This window comes from Oenanthe melanoleuca, chromosome 3 (genome assembly GCF_029582105.1).
Source record: "Oenanthe melanoleuca isolate GR-GAL-2019-014 chromosome 3, OMel1.0, whole genome shotgun sequence".
In the NCBI taxonomy this organism is placed as follows: domain Eukaryota; kingdom Metazoa; phylum Chordata; class Aves; order Passeriformes; family Muscicapidae; genus Oenanthe; species Oenanthe melanoleuca.
The window spans coordinates 79,063,482-79,087,872 of NC_079336.1; the positions used below are offsets into that span (position 1 = coordinate 79,063,482).

Sequence of the window (24,391 nt, forward strand, 5' to 3'; positions counted from 1 at the left end):
CTCCTTTGGGCTGCACAGGGCCATGCATCACCACCTGCTAGGCTCCACCTCTCTCTGCATGGTTCTGGGATGGAAAGATGGACATGCTTATCTCTGCTCTGGGATAGGTTTTTTCAGCAGGAGCCCCCAGGGGCTCAGAAACCACTTTTGGGGGAGATTGCACAGGGATGTTGTGGTCTCTCTCTGCCTCGTGGGCTGTCCACGCTTCCTTATGCCTTTCTGCATTGAATGAGTTTATAATCTGAAGCAGACCTATGGTGTAATTTTCAGAGCTTGGGGTGGAGAAGCCACTAATCAAAAAGTGCTGCAGTTTTCCAAGGGAGCTTCAAAGCTCTCTGCAAGCAGGAGAGCCTGTGAAGGCTACACATGTTGCTGGCTAGGCAACCCCTGATGGTTAAAGTTTTACTTAAGCCCATGTGTTTTTCCACTGGGTATTTTTATCCTCTGAAGTCTACTGTACTGGGCTATGTACTGTAAACACACCCCTGTTGTTCTCTCACATCGTGTTTACTTTGCAGCTGGGGGAGCAGAGCTCACCATGTTGGTAGCTGGCTGAAAGTGAAAATGAAGCACCAAAGCCCCAAATCACCCCAGAAGCCTGGGGTATCCTGTCTCCTCCTGTGACCTCCTTACCTTGGAAGCCTGCTCTCTGCCTCCCTCCCAGGGCACAGGGCACATGCACCTGAGACCCATGCTGTCCTCAGCATCCCTTGTGCAGTCTGGCTCCCACCCTGCTCTGCTGCCTCAGGTCCTCACCTGCCAAGAAAAAGAAGTTGTGCAAATAAGCCTCTCACAGAATGAGTGAGAAGTGGATTTATTATCTTGTACCTGAATGCTGAGTAGAGGCTCTAAATGAAACGTCTCTGGGTTGAGATCATGCAAAGAGCCTGTGAGAGAGTCAGGAGCTGGAGGCTCTGCATGGGTACAGGACCTTGCATGGCCTTTCAGCAGCTCTCAGTGGTTTGAGGTGGATGCCAGCTGCCAACAGAGTGATTCCACAGGGCTCTGCAGCCTGAAGAAAGGTATTGAAAGTGATGCCACCAAGGTCAAGTAATGTAAGCAGTGAAATTTATTAGATTCTTTACCATGGCTCTGTGCTTTGGGGACTCATTGATATTTGCCATTATGTCCAAGTTCCTCCCAGAACCTTTACCCTGAGAAAAGTGAGCAGTTTTTTTTTTTTTATTTTTATTCCTTCCTTAACTAGATGCCAATTTTTACAAAGCAGGTAGAAATTCAAGGTCTCTTGAATTCCCTTTTCTCTGCTGCTGGGCTCAGAAGCTGGGAGGATGTGCAGCTACCAGGCTCCAATGGTTGTATGAACATTGTTCTGTCAAGACACCAAACTAAGAAATATTTTCATGGAGCTCTGAAAATAAGCAAGCAAATAGGAAACAGGGGAAGAACCTGGTTGGGAAAGGTCAAGCTCAGCACAAAGTGCTGCTGTTACAGCCACACTTCACCCTGTGAAGGGGCTTTGTGCTTTGGGTGAAGCTTTGGTCTGCCTAAATAACTCCTCCCCAACATTGTGGGGAGTTTTTGACTGAAAAACTGTAAGTTGCACCAATGGGTGCTCCTATCCTGCTGTAACATGAGTTATAATAATTTTTAAAATTCTCTGAAAAATATTATTCATGCTATTAGCCTTCCACTATTTCTTGACTGCCTTACTTTAAAAGACAGCTAGGATAGAAAAGTTTAATATAAAGGCATTAAGAAGTGTCTATGTAATTTTGAATATAGATTGTGAATAAATATTTGACTGAATTATATTATATATATTAGGTTGAATGCCTAAAGGATTCTATAAAGCCCCTGCAGAAAGGACCCAGCTCCCAGATTTAACTTTTTTGAGATAGTTGCCACATATTTATTACTCATAAGGAAAATGTCTTTTTCTAAATGGTTTAGAAAAAGAACAATGGTCAGATAGAAGAGAATCAAATAAACAACTAAGCCCACATATTTAGGAGATGTGGTTCTTGTCATGTCTGGGACAATACTAAAGAAGCAGAATAAAATTTCCCTGGATATTTGCTGCTTGAAACTTTCTCCCTCCACCTGGGGTAAAAGACAAGCAGGCTTCACTCATAATGGTGGGAAAGTCCTTCAGGTTTCTGCTGCCTGTCTTTGTATGGGTTTACCAAGGGACAGCTTGGCTCTCATGGGTGTGCATACAGCAGCATTGCCCATGGGAAGAACCCTCCACTGCAGAGAAGGTGATGGGATCTCTCCCCACTCCCAGTGCCCACCCAGAGCAGCTCCTGGAGGTCCTGAGGTCAGGGCACAAACCACAGTCTCCCCAGGAGAGGTGACTCACTGTGAGACATTGCTTGCTGAGAGGCAAAGCTAACAAATGCCAGCCTGGGAAAGTGGGCAGATGTAAGTGGGTGGCAGACACCAGCAGCCCACCTCCCCACGGGGCAGGAGCCAGGCACTGAGGTGGCTGCAGCATAGCAAGGGCATTCAGATCCTGCTGAGGGCAGACACCCACTCACTGCCTTCCTTGACCAGGGGCTCTGCAGAGATGGGTGAAATGTCCCCAGGATCAGGACTTGTTTTCACTTGCTTTCCCAGACAGGAAAATCACATTATTCTTCCATGAACGTACTTCGTGGCAGCTGCTGCCACTGAGAAGGTTCCTGAGCAGTGGGCATATTGCTGCAAAGCTCTCCTTCTAGCTCCAGCTTTCACTCTGCTTCTAGCCTCTGTGCAGTGGGTCAAAAATGGTGAACCAGCCTGAAGTCATGTCTGGTGTATTCCCTTGCTCCTGGACTCTGCCTAGTGTGGTGCTGGGAGACTGCCCCCAGAACGGCTGGACTGAGTTCATTGTTGGTACCAGGGAGGTCTCTCTGGCCCAGTTAAGCACCAGCCCCCAACAGATGGTGCAGAAACAGGGGAGCTCAAGACTGGAGAGAAAAAGTGAGTAAGATGAAAACAAAAAGTAGACATTTCTGTAGATCCTTCTCCCTGCTTTTGCTGCTTTTCTGTCATAAAAACTTAGCAAGAGGATGTTTAAAATGCCTGTCATGCACTTACTCAGTTTGTGATGCCTGGTATTCCAGCAGAACAATGGGATCCAGCTCACACTGTTGCAGTGTGTGTACACAGCTCAGGGGAAGGGCAATTGCACCTCTGCTCATGAAAGATCCTGCCACAGCACAGGACAGGAGATGAGCTGACAGGGTCCCACAAAGATGAGCAGCTCTTCCACTTCAACCCTTGCTCTGTACAAGAAATGCACATTGCACATCTTGTAAAAAAGTACAAGAAATTATTTACTTGCTGAGAAATCAGGAACTGGAGCAGCTGATTGCACCTGGTATTGCAAAATGGGAAATAGAAAACTACTGCTGTGTTTTGGGGAGTATCTCCTAGCTTTTTCCACATGGGACCACCCAATTTTAGGTGAGGGTGAGGTGCTGAGGACCAGGTTGTAAAATGTGCCCTTGCCTTTCCCTGGGTGCATGTATAGAGGAGGTCATGAGCACCATGAGATCTGGTCATGCAGCTGCTGATACATATGGACAAAAAAGGAGATGCAAATTTCTGCAGCAGAAATGGTGGGATCAACACACAGCTGAAAAACTGAGACAGGCAGCATGCCCGTGACATCCACGGATTGAAAGTTATAAGCACAATGAGGCACTGCATGAAATCTGCCATTCACCTCATGAGCTGCCAAGAGTGGTATTAAAAAAAAAGCATAGGCTTGAACATGCTATGGAGCTTGGGATCAGATTTTCTAGGTTCCCGTGGAAAATCAAACCAGCATTAGTTTGATTTTCCAGCCCATCTAGGGTTTGGTTAAAGGAGCATTTTCCACAGCTCTATTCTCTGGCCAGGAGCAGAACAGCAGATGTGCAAAGCTGCAAAGCTGCAGAGCAGTTTCCAAGGTATCTCCTGAAGACAGCATCCTGCTGGCAGCCCTTAACACAGATATCTCCTCATTTCCCTCATGCTGCTGAACTCTAGAAGGAGTTACATTTCCCTTGAGACATCTTTCCAGGACTGGAGTGAAAAGTCTGAGTAAAGGAACAGGCAGTGCACAACCCCTGTATTTTACTTATTGGTGGTACATCAGGACAAATCTTAGCTGTTCAGAAATAAATGGTCCCCTGTAGTGGAAAGGGCAGGATAGGGAGAGGAGTGTTGAGAGAAAGGGGCTGATCTAAGGGAATAACAATAGGTTTTAAGCCCTTCTTCCCTCATCTTGCTTTGACACCCGTATTTTTCTTGTACTGGGCCACATCTCTTGCCCAGTTTCAAGTGTTCCAAAGCCTGGCACATTATCTCCATGTTGATCTCATTTTGCTGGGACACTTTACAATTTCAGTTTTCCTTTACTTATAGGGTGAGTCAACCCCTTTCACCAAGATATTTTATTTATGATCACCCTGTCAGAGAAAATAGAAAACTGTTTCAATGACTGTAGAGAACTTTTTCCTTCCTGAGAGCTCTAAGCCTGGAAACTTGGTGGAGGCTGCACTAATGAAAGTTGTTTTCCAGGCCTGAGCTCTGGATCACCTGCTGTTTCTCGTGGCTTTGGGGAGAGGAAACATCACCTCACCCTTCTGCCCCCAAAGCTTGGTATCCATGAAACTGTTTTCCAATTAATTGCTAGGATTAGTTCATTTATGCATCCAATGTCTCAGCAGAGACATTAGTTTAACACTTGGGAAAATGAAAAATGGAAATCTTTTCTTCTCTGTGTCAGCCAGAAAGAGCACAGAGAGGATGGGAAGAGGCCATGGCAGCACATGGTGATTTCTTGCATGGTGGGGTGAAGTGTGACGGGACACTGGAAAGCCAAAAATATGTTCTTCCTTTAAAGTCACACCAGGACCTCCTGTAGTAGAACATCTCTGTACACTATCCATGTGCTGGTCCCTCTTGGTATCCAAGACACCTTCCCATAAGGAGAACAAACCTTCTCTCAAATGTGTGAGAGTGAACTATGTAGCCAGACTCTTCCTGGACCATGGACTTGGACCTGGTCTTAACACCGCCTCAGAACCAACCTCAGTCTGTGCCAGAGGATGTCATTTTTGGCTCAGGCCTACAGGAATATTTCTGGAGCCAGTGTTACTCTGCCAGATCTATTTTTTCTTTGTCATTTTCATCAATGACAAGAAATTTTTGAGGAAAGGTTTCATTCTTTTCCACTCCTTGGATGTTTTGTAACTAGTCACAAAGCCAAGTCAGCCACCTTGTTTGAATAACCTGACCAGAATCACAGAGAAGCTAAATACATTCAAAAAGAGGACTGTGAGAATGTTCTCTTCATTCTGAGGATCCTTTCTGCAAGAAATGTGTGCCCTTCTAGCCAGACCTGCAGTTCTGCTGGGTCATCATCCCCACTACAGACCAATACAGATGTTTTACAGGAAGGAATTATTTTCTTCAGCAAACCCATTAAGAAGACTTTGGCTTGAGCTCAGAAGGTTTTACATCCTTTCTGTCTCTTAGATGCCTATGTTCTTTGCCTAACAGATATACTGGTGAATCCTGGGGAGAGGTAAACAGAAGAGATAAAGACTCTGAAGCTCAGAGCTTGTTTGCCTGGTGTCTGTTTGAATGACATACAACAAGGCTTTATTAGCACAAGGCAGCAAGGTCTGCATGTGGCCAGAAATCTCTCCTGCCTGTTGTCTCTGCACAGCCCAGGCACTCACTCCTTATCCCTGGTTTATACAGCTGGCCTGAGGACCACCCCAGGTAACAAAGAAAACATCAGCTCTTGAAAGATCCCCTGGGAATAGAAAGATGTCGTATTATTTACCCGTCTGGATTTATGCATGTGTGTGTGTGTTTAACAAGGAGCTCGGTGCCTGCTGCACTCCCGAGGCTGGAATTTATACAGGCCAGCATTTGGCTGCTGCAGTTTATCTTGAATGCAAGAATAATAAACTCAGCTGACAGGATGATGCATGCAAAGCATCTTCTCCTCCCATGGCGTGTGGTAGAGGTGCCTGGTTTGCAGGGAGCCGCATTATTAAGCGATTAGCCTTGCGACATTATCGATATCAGATTGCCTAGGGGCTTTGTGGGATCAGCAGCACAGTAGGACTTGGGGCACATCTGTCCCAGTGGCAGCCAGATACAGAGGTGGTGGGGCAGCATTACCTGTGTAGGTGAGATAGACGTGTGGGTTTGTCACATGGAGACTCCCAGAGATGTTTGCACAAGAAAACAAAGTTGCGCCTTCCTTATCATAGTTCAGTAGTGCGATAACTTCTGCTACATTGTTTTAATGGCCCTCTTTGTCTTGTCCTTCCTTGTCCTGCTACTGGCTCTCATTCAGCAAGAGCAAAACCAAAAGCACCCCAACCACCACTGAATATAGTATTTTCCTGACTTTTCAAGCAAGGCTGATTTACTCACCCCTAATTAAGTTTCAGCATTCGTGCAGCTTCAATCTCCTCTTTGTGCTTCTGCCAGTTCAGATGGTGATTCTGAGATCCTAGGAAGCCTGGATCCTTGGATATTTTTTATCACCAAAGGAAGATCCTGAAAAGACCATAAAACCCCTCAACTTGCTGTACTGTGTTCAACCCTGAATAATCATTACGGCCCACATGGCCAAAGGCAGATCGAGCACTTCAGGGGATTTGATTGCAACTATTCAAACTGTCTTCTGCTCACATTATAAATAATGCTCACCCATTGTACAATGCAAAAAGCCCTTCATGGCCACACCTCACCATGCATGTTTCCTCTTGTTCATACTTTTATCTTACCCTAGCTGTGACACCAAAATCCCCTAGGTAAGAGCCTCCTGCTGCAGTTCATTATATAAATTTACAGTGTTGTATACTTGAGTGATTACAGTGGATTGAATATCTGTGGGAATTATTAGTCCCTGAAGTGCTCCCATGATACAGCATGACTATCAGAAGAGGGAATATTAGGCCAAGTACAGTCAGGCCAGACAGGCGCTCGTAAGAAAATTTGGGTCTAATCCATCATGTCCACATGGAGTGGGCTGGAGTCTAGATTCTAAAGCCTTTCTAATTCCCTTACCTCCCAGTAAGTCTTTGGTGTCCTGTGGGACAGACTAAGATTTGATCATGTGTTCCTGGGAGGTAGAGCTTTTAATCCTGTGATTTAGACATGTAAGCAGACACTTCCCTGATCCCACCCATCTCAAAAGCGAAGAAAGAAATGGTTGCAAAGAATCCAGGCCACTCCTGACTAAAATGTTCTTGTGCTGGCTGTCTGAACTGAAGGCCAAGTCTCTCCAAGCATTGTTTTCAAGCTTGGGCCAGCTTTCAGAAGTTCATAAAGTGCTTGTGGAGGGAGGCAGTAAGACCACAGACTTAAACTGCTCTGGAAGAGAAAGGCTTGAAAACCTGAGCACTAACCCCACTTCACAAGGGTAGTTTCACCCAAACAGAGACACTGGCTTGCTTCTTACTGCTGTCTGACACCTCTCTAAGTGGGCACACTGGCTTGCTCCTCTATGGGGATCCATTGCTGGACCTCTAAAGTCAGGGCACTGGTTTGGCTTGTCAAGGACTTCACCCTCCACAGAGAGTATTTGGGTATGGAAACTTTCCTGCAGTGACAAGAAGACACTGGATCTAACATAGGATATTACATTGCCTGGAAAACCAGAAGGTCAGTTCAGGTATCTGAAATCCTTTGCTCTCTGTGTTGCTTCACACTTCTCAAAGATGTGGGAGATCCTACAATACCACCTTTCATCTGTCTAGGAGGACATATTTTTTGGGAAACAGGTCTACTGAGGTCAATGGGAAGTCATCCATCGGTTCTAATCAGCTCTGAAGTGGGTCCTGGAGGGGCATCATGCAACTCAGTGATGTTACCCAGATCCTTCATTTGCATTTTGTCTTGTCCTGTGTTTCCTGTTATCTGTTTTCTCTCGCGGAGACAGATTTATCCTAGCAATTTAGAAAGCATCTTCTGCTTCTTTTTTCTTTTTTTTTTTCTTTTTTTCTTCTTTTTTTTTTGTGAAATCCCTTGTGCTATTTCTTCATTCCCTGACTTCCTCTGCACAAAAACCACCTTTGCTTTTCCTTCAGCATGTTTGCCCCCAAGCCACCCAAGTTACAAACCATCTTTTTCAAATAACCAGCTTCATAAGCAAGTCACGGTGTTGTTTTTTCCACAGTAAACTCCAAAGAGCAGAAGTTAGCTGGTGGAGCAGGATCAGCACCACTTCTCTGTTGGTTTGGGTTTGTGCCATCATGTATCATACTTGGCCCTGAGTGTGGCATCACCCTCCCCACATCGCCCACCCCACACCTCGCAGAGATGGAAAACGGAGCAAAAGTTTTATCTGAGCTTTCAAATATTTTGCATTGTGGGCGGCTTGGAGCAGATCGCATCCTAATGGACTGTTAGACTAATTTGGGCTTGCTAACTGCCTTTGTAAGGATAAGAAATGAGCTGGGACAGAGAGGAGCAAAATGCTTTGGAATATGTATTTCATTCTCTGCTAGCACTTCTGTGGAAGAGCCAAAATGGATATCGCTGTCACTCAAATTGTCCTCCTGTTGTTTACTTTATCATCCCTGCCACACAAGGCCATGCTCACAGGGAGGGTGCCACTCTGCTGACCTCATGGAGCCATGGCAGCAGGCACCCAGAGAGGCTGTGAGTCTCCACTTTCCGTGGGGCACACATCCCAGGAGAGGATGGGGATTTGGGCTGACACCGTTCACTTCATGCAGTGAAGTGGAGACCACGCATGGCCTCTGTGGGCAGCAGAAATGAAGCTTTGCTCCTTGTACCTACAGGAAATAATCTACATCAATAGAGCACAAGGAAGGGTGGCTGGGATAGAAATACAGACATTTTGCTTTACAACCACCAGCTTATGCCCACCAGGTGAAAATTTAGTCAGCTGAAGGGACCCTATACTGTTAGAAGCCCCAACCCCACAGTACATGGCCATTGAAGTCCATCCTCAGGAGATGGATAAATGCAAAATCAAGGCAAAAAGCACTGTCCTTCTGTCCTTGTCTCTGAAACCAGGCACAGAGGACAGTGCCAACTCTGCACTCCAGTGCTACTTGCTCTGAGTCAGCCAGTGGCTGGATGCCTCCTCAGTGACCTTCCTAAGGTGGTCCCACTGTCTCTGTAACCTTCCAGAAGTCCATCTCTCCTGAAAGCAGGGAAAATGAGTCAGTCGGGGACCCCAAAGAGAAGCTACCCATCTCCTGTATAAAATCAACACCTCTCCCTATTCTCTGCATCTTTTGTGCATGACTCTACACTCTTGCTGGGCATAAAAGCCTTCCTGGACACACTGACTGGGGTGAGCTCATTGCCCACTTCCCTTCCTTGGGTGGCCTTTTGCTTCTAGCTGCTTGCAGTCCTGTAGCTGACAGAATGCTTCCAGCACCCTCTCTTCTTGCAAGCCTGCAGCTCCCTTGCTTGGAGGCAAGCAAGGGAAATCACACAGTCATAGTGTGAACATTTGAAAAACATTTATAGAAAAGGGAGGGAAAAGTGAGTCAATATTAATAAATTACAGAAAGATAGAACATCTGCACTAAATTATTGCAAACTCAAGTGAGAGTGGAAAGCTAAATAAATAAAGCAAAAATCATGTTAAGTTGGAAGATGAGTAATAGAAAAATTCTCCTTCAAAGTGCCACCAGTTAGCCTTTTTGTACAGCACTTTATACAAACAAAACTAATGGAGATATAACAAGGGTCAGAAAGCTTGATCCAGCTGTCTAACAGCTGTCTGCCCTGTTTATTTTGCTCCCTTCTGACTCTACATTATTTTATGGCTTGGATAAGTGCAGTGCAAAGACAGAGACCCTGAAGTTTGGGTTGTGTTGCCCCATAAATGTGGCCAGAGGATGAACTAGATGAAGGCAGAGGGCTTGTACAGGCAAGGATAATGAAGTGGGTACCTGCACACAGCAAGGGTTTAGGAAGACAAACCATGTGGCAGTCAGGAAATTCAAATGGCCAAGGAGCCCAGCAGCTCCTGGCCTATGAAAAGAACACTACTTTCTTTTGTTCTTCTATTTGCCCTGTCTACTCCCAGCTGGATGTGATGGGGCACTGAGGTGGAAGCAGATGACTTCCAAGTGTCCTTTCCAGGCACAGGACTTGATGCCTCATATATTGCCTTTGTTCAGGGATGTGACTGATCAAGAAGTTCAACTTAACATATATACCAGTGGGAGAGAGGCTCAAAATGTGGTAGACCATTTTTCTCTGTCCTAAAGCAAGATCCATTACTATGCCATTACTAATAAAGGTACTTGTTTACTGGTCCTAAAGGCATTCTGAGATGCCTGCTTCATAATTTCCTCTACTTGTCACTGGAAAATTGTTTTGAATGCATAAATTGCTTTTGTTGTAGTAATGTAGACCCAATGATTTGCTATATGTGTGCAATTAAAACAGTAGATCCCTTTGATTTTCAACAGCCATCTGCTTGTTGAAATTAAGTTACCATGTCTCCTTCAGTTTTCCTTAAACAACCCTGATTCTTTTAGTCTTTTTTCATAGACAGCATTTTCTACATTTCAAGCAGTTCTTGATCTTCATTTTTGTGGAAGTACCTCCTTAAGTTTAAGGAATAAAATTTCAGTGAAGGCCTCCCCACTACTGACTAGAGCACAGTATCACTTTTCATGTTGTGAAGGCTTGAATTTCTGTTTGCACACTCCCATGTGATAATTTGCCTTTTCCACATCAGCCTGTCGTTGCTGTTTCAGGTTCAGCTAACCTACAAATATTTTTTTCCAAGAGACTCTTTTCTAATCAAAATATCCTTCTGCATTTTTAGCATCATAAAATTTACTATGAGTACAATCTCCAGAGCTTGCCTGGAACTTAATCCATTGATCTTGCTCTGGCATCTCACCTGCCTTGTTCAGACTATTTCTTCAACATGTTAAAATCATCTGGAGGAAGATGTTTTGTTGAGATGCATGGTAGCACAATAGCTTCCCTCTGTGAGTAAAGTCTTGTTTTCCTAAAGACTCCCAAGGCTGTGATTTCCTACTTAGCTTTAAATCTTACCTATTTTTCGTCAGATTTTCTGTGCTAAGTGCATCCTCACATTTGGCCATTTTAGATGCAATCAAAAAAAGACATGAAACACTTTGATCTTCTCATTGTAATCTCCCCATTATCTTCTCTCTTCACAGAGTAATGAGCTAACATTTTCCTCCACATTCTTTTTTTGTCAATGATTGAATTCTGTTACCTTTGTTGTCTCTTGCTAATTTAATTTCAAGTTTCCAGACCTTGTTTTACATGGTGTGTTCATACTCATCCTTGGACATCTGGTTTTGTTTCTTCTTGTTGTGATTCCTTATTGTCTTTGAGATCAATGAAGAGAAGTCAGTGTTTTTCATTTCTAGTCCTTTTTTCTGCATCTGAACTTCTGCCTTCAGCATTGTTTCTTTGGGGAACTACTAACCCTCTCTAAGCCCTCTGTTTCTTGGCAGTTTCCCAAGCTTATTGAAGTTCTGTCTGTCTGAAACCCATTGGGTTGGGTTTCTTCTCTTCTCCTGGCTTGCCTCTCCAGGGCCCATGAAATCTACCTTCCATGGTAACTCCCACACACACTGCCTTCCACCTTCCCTTCCCTACACTGCTTCTCCCTTGTGCTAAGACTCAAACCCAGAGGAGCTTTTCCTTTAATTCCTTTTTGGGTCTTCTGAATACAAACAGAAGGTTTCATAACTCTGCTCCACAAAGGCGCTGAAGGTTTTTTAATTTCAATGAAGATCTCTAGATGTAGCTAAAATCTTCCACTTCCCACAAGACCTGTGCTTCAGGCATCTCTGTTAGTTACTGTCAAAGAGCCTCCTGCACCTAATCTTCATGAATGGATGCCCTTTAACAGACTCCAGTGAACTCTGACAATGGTGTCCTGTTTCCGCCTTTGCGTAAGTCCAGCACAGCTAACTCCATCTGTCTTCTGGATTTCAGAACAAGTTTATACCTACAAGGCTCACAGAGTGACACCTCTTTCATGTCTCTGCTGTCCATTCTTCTTGAACAAGCAGCATCCTTTCCTGTCAGCATTCCAGTCATACGAGTGATCCGACCATGTCTCTGTGATTTCAGTAAAGCTGTTATCTTGATCCTACGTTAAAACTCCCAGTTAGAATAAAGAGAATGTTTATTAAATGCTGATTTCACCATGCTGCTTTCATTACTATGCCAACATCTAAGACTGATGCATTATTCTCTTGTTTCTTCTGTGGCATTGTGACAAAAAGCATTTTCCTTCTTCATTTTAAGGTCTTCCTCTAGTTTGCTGTGGTGAGCATATACTGATCATGTGGTTTTGACTCTCTGTACATTTTCCTTTTCCTGAAACATCATGCCATGGGTTAAAAAGAGAGGTTTTTTGAGGCTTAAACATTATTTTATTCTGTTTGTGGGTACTGGTGCTTAGGACACCACTCTGAAGTCTTTCAACCCAGCATTTGCTCTCAGGAATCATGAATAGTAACTCTTTCTCTAAATTAAAAGCAGTTGCCTTAAAATTACATTTGTCTCAGTTCAAGAATGAGATTTCAATAATAGGGATGAGTTGGGGAAATAAATACAACACTAGGAATAAGTGAAGACGAGGGGGGAAGTGCCTGTCTTACTAAGCAGAATTTGATCTATTTCCTATGGACTAGAAAGACACATGGTTCTTCCCATTCCTTAAGTTGGACGGGGATGTAGCATGCCATGCCAGCAGGAATGCTCACTTCATCTACATGCAAGAGTTTTTCCTCACCTTGGTGATCACACAGCCCAGACCCAAAGTTCTCAGCAATAACACAAATGGAGGGAATTGTCAGTCATGGAAATACTTCAACACATTCTGTGTTGCCCAGAAATGTAAGAGACCATCTGGAATTAGTGTTGAATATTTTTGCTAATGACCTCATGATGGAATATTGAGAATATTTATTGAATTTGCAGATGACACCAGGCAGGGATTACTTGTGAGTCTGGTAGAAGACAGGATTAGAATTCAAAATTACCTTGCTGAACTAGAGAAATTGTCTGAAAAAAATTAAATAGAATGCAATTCAATAAGAACCCACGCAATACATACACTTAGACAGGAATAATCATCAGCATAAGCCCATGATGACAATTTTTAGAAAGTCTGCACAAAAAAGACTGGGAAGAATTCTGGCAGCTCACAGTTGTCAAATGAGCCAACTGTATCATACTTCTGTGAAAATGTCAAATATTATCCTGGGATATATAAATGGGAATTGATGATACATTCTACTCAGCACTGACAGGGCCTCAGGGGCAATACATGGTCCTGTTTTGGGCACTGCATTTAAGAAAAGATACAGGGTCTTGAAGGAAGGCAGGACAGGACCAACACAGTAGTGCAGAAGTCTGGAAAAATGGGAATTGCAGAAGTTCGCATGGAGGCCATTTAACAGTGGAAGAGGCATGAAATAAATTTTGGATAAACCAAGCTCCTAAAGAGAAGAAGGAAATTGCCTGTTCTCCCAGCCTGAGAACAGAAAGACATAAATGCAACAGGAAAAATGCAGATCAGGCAGTACTTAAAAACTTTCCTGCTGGTCAGGAAAGTGGAAAGAGTTTTCTTGAAAAGAGATCTCTATCCTGGAAAGTCTAAAGACATGGATCTTCAGCTAAGGAGAATTATTGGTACAGAAAGATTTGGACAGCCTCCCCAAAAGGTCTGGCTAGCTGAATGCACAACTGTGCCCCACGAACCAGAGATAAAGCAGTGTTTTAAACAAGGAAGCTTCTGTCTTGAATCTAAGCAACTTTGGGGCATGCCCCTCTTTAAAAAAAATCAGACATTGTTCCTGCATGCCCCAAATGGGTATTCCCACTGCACCAGGAGCCTGTTGTTCTCTGTCACCTGGGGACTTTTGACAATGTCTTGCTTGACAGCTTCTCAATGCCTCAGGTATGCCTGGGTGGAAGGCACAGCACTGACTGCAGCTTTCCCCTCTCTCCCTGAAATGCTGATGTGAGCAGGGATCAGGGCAGGAGTGAGACACAGCCCAGAACATCAGCACATGCTTCCAGCTGTGTGTAAGCACACAGGCCCCTCATTTCACCCTTCTCCCACCTTCCTGTCTGCAGGTGGACTGAACAAGCAGGGGCTCAGCACAGGATGCAGAGGAGCACGTCCCCCAGTGCTGAGGGACCATCTTTCCTTGTGCCTTACCCAGTGTGGAAGGCCACAAGGAGGGGTAACACTACTCTGCCAGAGAGGTACACCTCTGGAAAAGTCATGATTTTGGGAATCAAGAGAGCAAGCAGTAGCCTGATCACCTTCAATTGAGTAAGACCTGGATTTAGCACTGGTGATTCAGAGATGGTGTCATTCCAAACGGAGTTTAGGTTTGCCTTTATTTAAAGTTATCGTTTCTGCATTGGTTCTATCTAGCTTTCAATGATGTTTCAAGTAAGTAATTTTAAATTCCTATGATTCATATTATCCCTGACTAATGGTGCCCACAATGGAAAATTCTAGGACTTTTGCGATGAAAACCATATTTAGTGTTAGTAGTATCCATATATAGTCGGGACTGACAGTAATAAAGGGAATGAAAAGAAATATGCTGTTAAAGACAGGAAGTGGAACCTCTAGAATGAGACGTTTTCATGTGACATTTAAAGGACATGCTAGAAATATTTTGGTGGGAGATCAAATACCACCATTCTCCACATTTTGGTTTGATGTCTAATCATTCTTCTTGGTCAGGTTCTAGCAAGAAAAACCACAAACACACACTAAACATCTTCTGTTCATCTCCTGGTTTTGTACTTGAGGCTCCTCCTCCCACTTCAGTTCCAACCCCTCCCAGCTTCCACATCACCATGGGGTTATTAATCAATTGTGATATCCACATGACCTCCAGTTTCAGCTCTCTTTGGTCCCTCTACTCCACTAGCTGAACTATTTCTAATTGGCTAATCAGCTTATCCGGTTTGGCCCTTGATGCAAACCAGGTCTAGACATGATCTATTCCTGGGAGGCCCCTGGGTTCAAGGGGCCAATCTCACACCCTGTCCATCACTATTGTCAGCACGGTACCCTATCTCAAAGACATGCCAATGAACATTAGTGAGAGATTAAAATGACAGCCTTGGTTTTCTTACATGCCTTTTAATCATCGTAACATGCAGTCTAATGTTTCACTCTGTCTTCCTTTCCCTGCAAGCGCATGTTCTCAAGGAAGAAACCAGGAGGGATGAGAGCAGGTCAAAGACCACAGCAGGGTGAAAGCAGTGGAAAGGAATTAAAATGGAGGGTGGGGGAGGAGGAGACAAGAGACAAAACCCAAGTCAGAATCTGGCAGCCAGACACAGAGCAACAAGGCTGGAATATAAATTCCTTCGTATGGCTGACATCTTATAGGTACCACTCACATCACACCAGCATGCCACCAACCTGTGCCAATGCTTGTGTCTACTGCAGGCTGCCTGACACCCATAGCCACCCAGCCAAAAGGTGGTTTTCACAAAGGCTGCACATCTAAACTAGTTCTGAGAAGAGCTGGGAGTCTTGGCTGCTCTGGAAGCCAAGCTGCTGTTTTGACGTGCCTGCATATGGATTGAGTAGCTGACTTTTAGACCTTTGGGTTTCTGAAAAAGTCTTAGCCTGGTCAGTTAGCTGTGACTTTATGCAATTATTGACCATTTGCACAAACAACAATCAGAGGGCTGCACGCAAAGGGATCGCGTGTGAACTCCTCCTTGGTCTCTCCAATAGTGAATAGTGAATAGTCGGCGGCTCCTAAACAAAGCCCCATTCTCTCTGCAAAGAAGTGTCAGTGCAAAAGGCGGATGCTCCTGTGTGAATATCTGCTAAACAGGCAGGCATAAAGAAGGTCTCCCTGCACCCCAGCTGAAGAGCTGTGTGGCTGTGTTAACAGCATGCACAACCAGGGTTAATGACACATTCGTCCAAGACTTCCTTGTGCTCGGCCAGCTCTGAATGCAGACAGAGCAAGTTCACACCTGCCTGCAGAGTACCATATGGACATCATCTGTAACAAACTTGCTCAAATGGTTCATTTCTACGGGATATTCAGACTTTTCCTGGACATGTACTTTTTTCCTCTCTTAGTCATGCTTTTACTAAAAATTTTAGCTAGTGTAATACCAACTCCTTAGATTTTCAGCTCCTTGGTCCAGAGCTATTTGGCTGGTGGGATGTGTGAATTCCTTTAGCCAACCAGTGGAGCATGTAATTAGCTCTATATGCACGAATGAATTACGCATATGTTTTGCTATGTGGCTTCAGCTGGTAACTAAGCATGAGAAGTTTCCAGCTAGAAAAGGAAACCGGTGAGAAAGTTAGAAAAGGCTGTGAAGTGGGCAGTGCACAGGACATCTCTGGTTTTCCTTGCTCCCTTTCTGCTACATGCCTGATTCTGCCTGCATCCTCATTTTTTAGGCTGTGCTTCCCATGGAATACAGGTTCTTCAGAGGATGCTGGGAGCATACTGCAGGATGTGTGCTGTTTTCCATGCATCACATTCTGCTTTGACTCAGCACTGGGTCTGGATGACTTTTGTTGATCCAGTAAGAGTTAAGCTCATCCAGCTGCAGAGGTTAGCATGAGTCCTGCTCACCCATCCCAGCCCACCTGGGCAGGAGAGGGAAACAAAGCCTTGAAGCCACACTTGTCCAGCTGATGAAGTTCCTTTCCCTTGGCTGAGACCAGGAGTCTGGCTCTGCGTAGCTGTTGCCAAGGCTGTTGCAATACACAGTCAAACGAGTTTGCTTGAACTGCTTCAGTCCAGCTACATTGCCTGCTGGAGAAAAACCTCCCTGAGAAGGCAGCTATATTACTGAACTGCTGTGCTGCTTTGCTCCTTTCTGTCCCTTGCCTGGCAATTCTTTAAGGATGCCTTAAAAGCAGGCCAGAGTTGAGAGAAGTTTCATGGTTGTAAGCCTTCTCTCAGCCCTTTATTGCAGTACTCATCTCATGTTGGGTTGGCCTTCCCTGAACAAGGGGAATGCAACCCTGCTGGTAGCACCATTATATTATTTATACAGCAAGTTACAGTGCAGAGTTTAGACTTCTTTTTTACATGTCTGGGTGGAAAAAATGATTAGAATGTTTTGCATAAGCAAAATCTATCCTGTCCATTTCAATAGTCAATTTTTGTAATGCTCCCTGGCATGTTAGAGCTATTATTTCTTGATATAAATAATAACCGAGTACACGGACTTCCCGCCCGTCGAAATCCATCCTGCTTTTTAAAGAAATACCATATCCAGATGGAGCAGGATGGATAGAAACAAATATTTTCAAAGAGAGGATCTTTCAGCAGACTATCAGATCTCATTTAATTTTATGGTGAGAGAAAGCCAGAAGATTCTATGTAAATGCTGATGTGTTTCACTCATGTTTCATACTGAACTCTGGCATCCAAGGACCAAACTGGGGCTTCCTGAAGCCAGCAGAAGTCTTTGCACCATTTCTCTGGTTCTTAGGCATCCAAATGAAAGCTATCCAGCTAGGCAGCATACTTAGTGCCTTTTCCTCTGACCTCCCTCTGAAATTGCACACGAGGCCACACATTTGGCAGATGGGGAAAGGCTGAACAGCAAGCATTTCAGCCTCTTACAGATGTGGTTAAATTATCTTAATGTATTTAAACAAAGTGTAATGTCAAAGTAGCATAAATACCATATATCAGCAAAATGGCTGCTTCTCCAGGGCTCTGCTTGCCACTGCCAAATGAAATACTTCCCACTGTTTATTCACAAAATTCTTTCTTGTCCACTGAATTTTCATATTGCTGGGCTGGGCCAAATAATCAGTTTCCTTTTAAAATAGAAAAACCATTAGTGCATTCCAATAGGCTTTTCATGTTATGTTAGAAACCCTTGGGAATGCAGTGTGATTAGGTTTCTTTGGTCTTAATTATTGCTGATGGGAGCCTACCTGTGGGGAAACCCTGAAAGGCACACAACTGCAGGCCATGCACATGAGGAGCTCAAGGAGGAAGTCTGAAATGTGTTTGGTGTACTAGTGGCAGTTCCAGCCCTCTCAAACAGGACACCCTTTGTGTTAAGAACCACACCTGCACCACTTCAGAGATTAATGGGCAATTCCTTGGCAGTACTTGTGGACATTTCCGTTGTCCATTAGGATGATAAAAAACCAGAGGATAAATTTTTTGATCAGCTTTAATTGAGCAGTAATCTCTTCTCCTTAAAGTAACTTAAGTTTCTTGAGAAACTTGTAAGCCTCCTTGGCTGCCTGGACAAAGAGTCAAGAAATGACAGAGCCTTCTAAATTATAAATCCTCCTCCATCCTCCTCCATTAGTCAAGCCTCTTCTGTGAATGAGTTCACTTTTAAAAAAATCATATTACTAAGTATTTTATCAAAGCAAACATTTAATCAAAGTGAAAGGAAGAGATACTAGTCCCCTTCTGGAATGGGATGGAGATTGCCAAGATGTGTTTTAATTTCTTAAGAAAACAAACTATGTCAAACACTGGGTTTTAAGCAAGCAGATGCTCATTTATCATTCGTTTTGTCTGTGCATGCACTTGGGATCCTGCTGAACACAAGTTTTCTGAGATGGAAAGGACCATATGGCCAATACCTTAAAAATTAATTCAACATGCCCTGCCTCTCGTGTGCATCACACTCTTTTAATGGTGCTTTTCTTCCTTTTTTTCAGTGTTGGACAATGGAAATAGAGCAACTGCCTTTGTGAGGGTCTGATTCATTGCAGAGACAATCTATGACTGATGCTGTATGCTACCAGCAGAGTTTGGAAACTTTGCAAAGGCTGTGATTTCATGGCCTCACTTCTTTCAGATGTTATCTCACAAAAAACCCAAACAAAAAACCAGCTTTGCTACTGTTTTAGGTGTTGTGGGAGGGCCCACAAGAAGTGGTCTGCAGCTGCCCAAGAGCTGTGCTGGTGTGCTCTAAGCTGAGCACTGGGTGTGTGGTGTGCCAGAGATGTCAAGGAATGACAGCAGCTCATGCACTCACCAGGTGCTGTGTGCACTCCTCATTCATCACAAAACAGCTAAAGTTTACTGGAACTTTAAGGAAGTTGTGAGCTAACAAAACAGAGTAGCTTTATAAACCCAAACTCATTTTCTGCAGGTACAGTTTACCACAGTCACTGAAGATTTACATAGTAAAGGACACTTTGAAATTCAGAAAGGTAATTTGTGAGCAAAATTAATGCAAGTGCAATTATGGTCATGGGTCCTGATGCGATAAAAGGACATCCAATGGAACTCAGCTGTATGTCATTGGAGACTGTAGTTTTCACCTTCTTCATAAAGACTCCAGTGGCAGCCAGGAACCTGAAACACAGCTCAGTGACATCACTTATAGATACCCACTTTATCTTAGCCAGGGCAGGGTGCTTCCCTGGTCAGCAGAGTATAATTTTGTCTGTCTGCTGGTACCATTCCTGTCCTGCCCCCTCTGCTGCTTTGTCCCTCTGCCTCCTCTCTGCCAGTGGTCACTATTCACCCACTCGTTTGTGAAGAATTGTCCTAAAGCTCTACAAGCAAAAAACAACACTGGCAGGCATTGGAGATGAGTATTATCAGCAGGGTGTACGGTGACTGGTCACACTAGTGATATCTTTGACACCTTGTAAACCAAACTTGAAACCGTCACGTTCCAGAAAAACCATCTGCTGGCCCGTGCTGACACAAACAGCAGCAGCAGAAGTACCTCAAGTCTGCACACACAGCTCACAGGTTTGATGCTCAGTATTACTGGATGCCACAACGCCAGTTAATTATAAATACCATGCACCCTGCATGTGACACAGCTGCCCACCTGGGCTGGAGCCTGCACTTAAGGGAGAAAGGATGACAGGAATGAGAAAGGAAGAGCAACTGTTTCACCTTTCCTCTTGCCTGCTTCCAGAGGATGTGAGCTTCACTTTCTTCAGATCCAAATACCTGCTGTCTGGAATGTTTCCAGGGAACTTCCTACCAGGGAAGTAACCAGACACTTGTCTTCCAGCACTGAAGGCCCTGATTTTGGCTCCAAAAAGGAGTCATAATATTAGGGAATAAGGAAATAGGCTATTTCAGTTGGAAGGGACCTGCAATGATCATCAAGTTTGACTGCCTGACTAGTTCAGGGCTAAGGAAGTTAAACCATGTTAAGTGTGTTGCTCAAACGTTTCTGAAATGGCATTGACCACCTCTCTGAAAACTTGTCCAGTATTTGACAATTCTCTCAGTAAAAAAATGCTTTCTAATATCCAGTCTAAACCTTGCCTGATGTAGTTTTGAACCACTCCCATGTGTCCTATCCCTAGATCCCAAGAAGAGCTCAGCGTCTCCCTTTCCAATTTCCCTTTTCAGGGAGCTGTAGAGACCAATGACATCATCCCTCAGATTTCTTTTCTCCAAACAAGACAAGTCCTCATAGTGCATTCCTCAGAGTCTTTTTGCCAGCTTTGTTGCCCTGGATCCAAGGATCTTCACACCCTTCTTTACCTGTGGGGCCCAGAACTGCACACAGTGCTCAAGGTGAGAGCAGCAGATAGCAGGATAATCATCTCTTTTAACTTGCTGGTTGTGCTGTGTTTGGTGCATCCCAGGATGTGGTGCCCTCTTGGGTGCCAGGGCTCACTGCTGGCTCACACTGAGCCTGCTGCTGACCAGCACCCCCAGATTGCTCTCTCAAGCCACTCCTCTCCCAAATTATTGGTCTCAGCATTACTCCGGCATTTCCACTTGTTAAATTTCATCCCATTAATCATAATCCAATGATCTAATCTATGTAGGTTCCTCTGCAAGGCCTCTTGTCCCTCAAGAGAGTCAACAGCATCTCCCAGTTTGGTATCATCAGCAAACTTGCTAATGGGGCACTCAACTCCTACATATTGGATGTGATCATGACCTCTGCAAATAAAGGCATGCTGATACTTGTGATACTTGTTATATTACTCTCTTTCTTTCTCTTTTTTTTTTTTTTTCTGCTATTTTTGGTATGAATTTTATATTTTATTAACCACTGTAATTTTAGAAAACAATTCATTAAGTGTGGCCACTTGTCACATCTCAGTGAAAGCCATTTGAACTGCAACCTTCTCTAAGGAAATTGGTTATGTGCTTTGAATTACCTAGAAATCACATTCATATGTCTGAATTTATTCTTTTTTTATTCTGGTAATGTCACCTTATTGTCAGCACTCAGGAAGGATAACTAATGACAGGGATGGAAAGTGCAGCCCATCATTAGAAAGACAGACTCTGCGTGGTGATGATCAGTAAGAAATCTTTCCTCCTGCTCTGTCTTTTCTTGCTTTCTGCAATAGTTACTCTGTCAGCTGTATTCTCTACTCTTCAGAGAGGCTTTGATTTTCTGGCTAGTAGGAATAGACTTTGGAAAAAGAGACTGGAGCTGTCAAAACCAACAGCCAAACCTCACCAGCATTCTTAAGAGGAAACCTAGATATATCCAAGGAGGAGCTCATTCACAGAAGAACTGAGATGGGTTCACGGATGAGTATTTTAGTAAGATTAGCAAGCAGTGATAGTTTCAAAAGTCAGTAGCAAGTGCCTGGATAGATGGTAAATATTTATTTTAAATAATATTTTAAATACAGAGCTGGTTTATAGTCAAGTGTCCTATCCAACACATCCATGAGTCAGTGATTGATCTGAGAAGAGGATCCAGGTGTCCCACTGGCTCCTCTCACCCTCTGTGTGTGTGAGATCATGCACTCCCCCTCGGCAGGTTGCTATTTCTCTCCCAAGAAAGAGGAGTCTCTTATCTGCACTGCTTTATATAAACAAGTCACCTGAATTCACTGCTAAGGGGACATCTGTAGGATCAAGACCACACTCCATCTCCAAACCTCTGATTCCCGGCATGGGTCATAGTCTGGCTCACACGTAGGCTGATCCCACTGATCCTCAGGCCAGGGGGACACAGGAAGAGTGCTGACCAGGACATGGATCCTGCCCCCATGGGCAATGTGGGTCCCAGCAGGCTGGGCCATGCCCTGCCCTGAATCCCCTAGCCCAGCAGTGGGTTCCAGCAGCCCTGCAGTAAGCCAAAAGCTGAGTTTCAACTTGACTATGAAGAACCCGGCTCACACATTCATTTATGACAGTTTGGCCATCTTCTACATGCCTCAGAGTATTTCTTCAGGAAATTCTATTTTTTTCCTTATCTCATGATTTGGTGTTTGTTTGTTTAATGAAATTTTATTTCATTTAAGTTCCCGAAACACAGTCCAAGCAGCTTGAACCTTGTGACTTGTGGCTGACTGAATACTTCTCTGCAAAGAAATGTGCCATGGCCACAAACTGAAAGCAGTGTGCTTCAGTCCCAGGGAGATCTCCTTTTGCTCTCCCTGCAAGCCCAGTAGCTTCCGTAGTGGAGTCCATGTGTGCACACATCCAGAGGTTTCCCCTGGAGAGGCAAGCTGCTCTCTGACCTGACACCCCAGCTGCCTGCTAATCTCCAGTCTTCCACAGCTACATCATCAACCTGCAGCATGACCAGTCCATGCCCTGTGCCTCAGTGAAAAGGCAAGCATGAGCCATGGGGGAGAAATTACTTCTCTCTTTTGGTGACCCTTTCTGGCGGCTGGTGGCATTCCCACCATGTCCCCTTCAAAGTCCTGATCATTCTTGTCAGATTGACTCTGTGCTGATCATTCAGTACACCAGCAGCACCTGAAACACCCACAGACCTCCTGGCTGCACCACAGAGACAGTCTCCCTTGGTACTGTCCTCAGAACTGCAGCCCAAGACTTTTCCCCTCCCTGAGATACGGGAGAGCAAGAACACAGGAAGATAAGCAGACAGCAGTTTTAAACTGTCCCCTTTCCTGAATTTACGATTTTTCAGAGAAGATTTCTATCTCAGAATGATATTTATTTTCCCCTCTTGAATAACTTACCAGCAATTCCCAGCCTCTCAACAAGTGATGAGGGTGAATGTGAATGTATTTGTGTGCATGGCCTTGATGCTGTCCATGGGATCTCTGTGCACCCCAAACTTGCTGTTATCCTGAGGCAGCCACAACTGTGGGTGACTGAGTTTGAGCCAATTACTTCAAAGGTACATTTTACCCCCAGAGGATTTTAACACCTTGACAAATCTACAGTGGTGAAGGTGCTCCATGGGTGTTTTGGCTTCCCAAGACTACAGTCATGTCACTGCTCTTGGAAAAGGTGTTGAGACACATTTTTAATATATAAATGTATTTATAATAAATTATATGAATACATACAGGCTATAATATATATAATATAATTATATATATAATTATATTATCCATATTATATATGGATATATATTTAAATATAATATATAAGTTATTACTATTATTATTATTATTATTATTATTATTATTATTATTATTATTATTACTATTACTTTCCTAACACCTCAATAAGCCTATTTTTCAGAAGTCCTCTGACAATTGAAAGGCTGGCTTCTCAGCCCCATCTGTCCCACGTATGCTCTCTAAAGTGGGGGAATGCAAATCCCCCTGGCAGTAAGAGTCCATAGTCCTGTGAATGGGTTATGCAGGGTTACCTTGCTCCCAGCTGATTCATTTTCTTGCCTGGAGAAGGGAGGTCTGGAAGCAAATATCTGGGGGGGTTCTAGTTCCTGGGCTGAAAGGGAACTTGATGGTATCTTACATCCTGCAGTTTGTTTGTTTGGGAAGTTTGTCTTTGCACAGACTACAGACCCTGATTAATGTGATGTTGTTGCTATGGTCATCGCTCTGTCCCGCAATGTTTTCTGTTTCTGCCTTTGCTGACAAGGCCTTTAGCACCAATCTAAGGGCAAGGAGTAATAACAGGGAGGAACAGAGTCATAATGACCGTCCTCTGAGCAAACAATTGATATGCTAATGACGTTGGTGGGAACGAAGCTCCTATCTACAAAGAGAGGGACTGGAGAATGAAAATAGGACAGGGCAAAGAACAGAGGGGATTAAAAAATTAAGAAGACTCTTCTGGGATTTTTCCAAGGACCTAGAATAATCTTTGTGGAGGAAAGGGAAGGACCCAGTGTGATTTCATACCAGGAGAAAGTCTGGTTTATCAGCAGAGCTAGCAGAGGAACTGATTCAAATTTAATATTGCCCTACCAGAGAGAGGATATTGAAGTAGAGAAATCTGTGCAGAGATTTTTATTTGAATTTTATCTTCTGTGCAGTGGGTACTGAGTGAAGAGAGTTGTTACTGAACCCCATCTTGACCCATGTTTTCAGAACATCAGTGACATGCTGTAAACACTTACAAAGAAGGACCAGATTTCCCAGGCACCTGTGGTCCTGAAGAACAGAGTGCCTTGAAAGTGGTGGCTGAAATACAAAACAGTGGTGTTTGAGGCTTCATCTCTACAGGACAGCAAGCAAAGTCAGTGGCCTAGATGTGTTTAGAGGCAGGTCATGGAGAAA

The 24,391-nt window shown here is 44.0% G+C and overlaps 1 long non-coding RNA gene across 1 annotated transcript; it reads right to left on the bottom strand.

Moving 5' to 3' along the window:
• Nucleotides 1-633: 633 nt before the first annotated feature.
• LOC130251234 (uncharacterized) lies at nucleotides 634-23,746 on the bottom strand. Its single transcript, XR_008840116.1, has 3 exons — nucleotides 23,518-23,746; nucleotides 6,385-6,510; nucleotides 634-756 (listed from the first exon to the last, which is right to left on the bottom strand). It is a non-coding gene; the product is annotated as an uncharacterized LOC130251234 (long non-coding RNA).
• Between the last annotated feature and the right edge of the window lie 645 nt (nucleotides 23,747-24,391).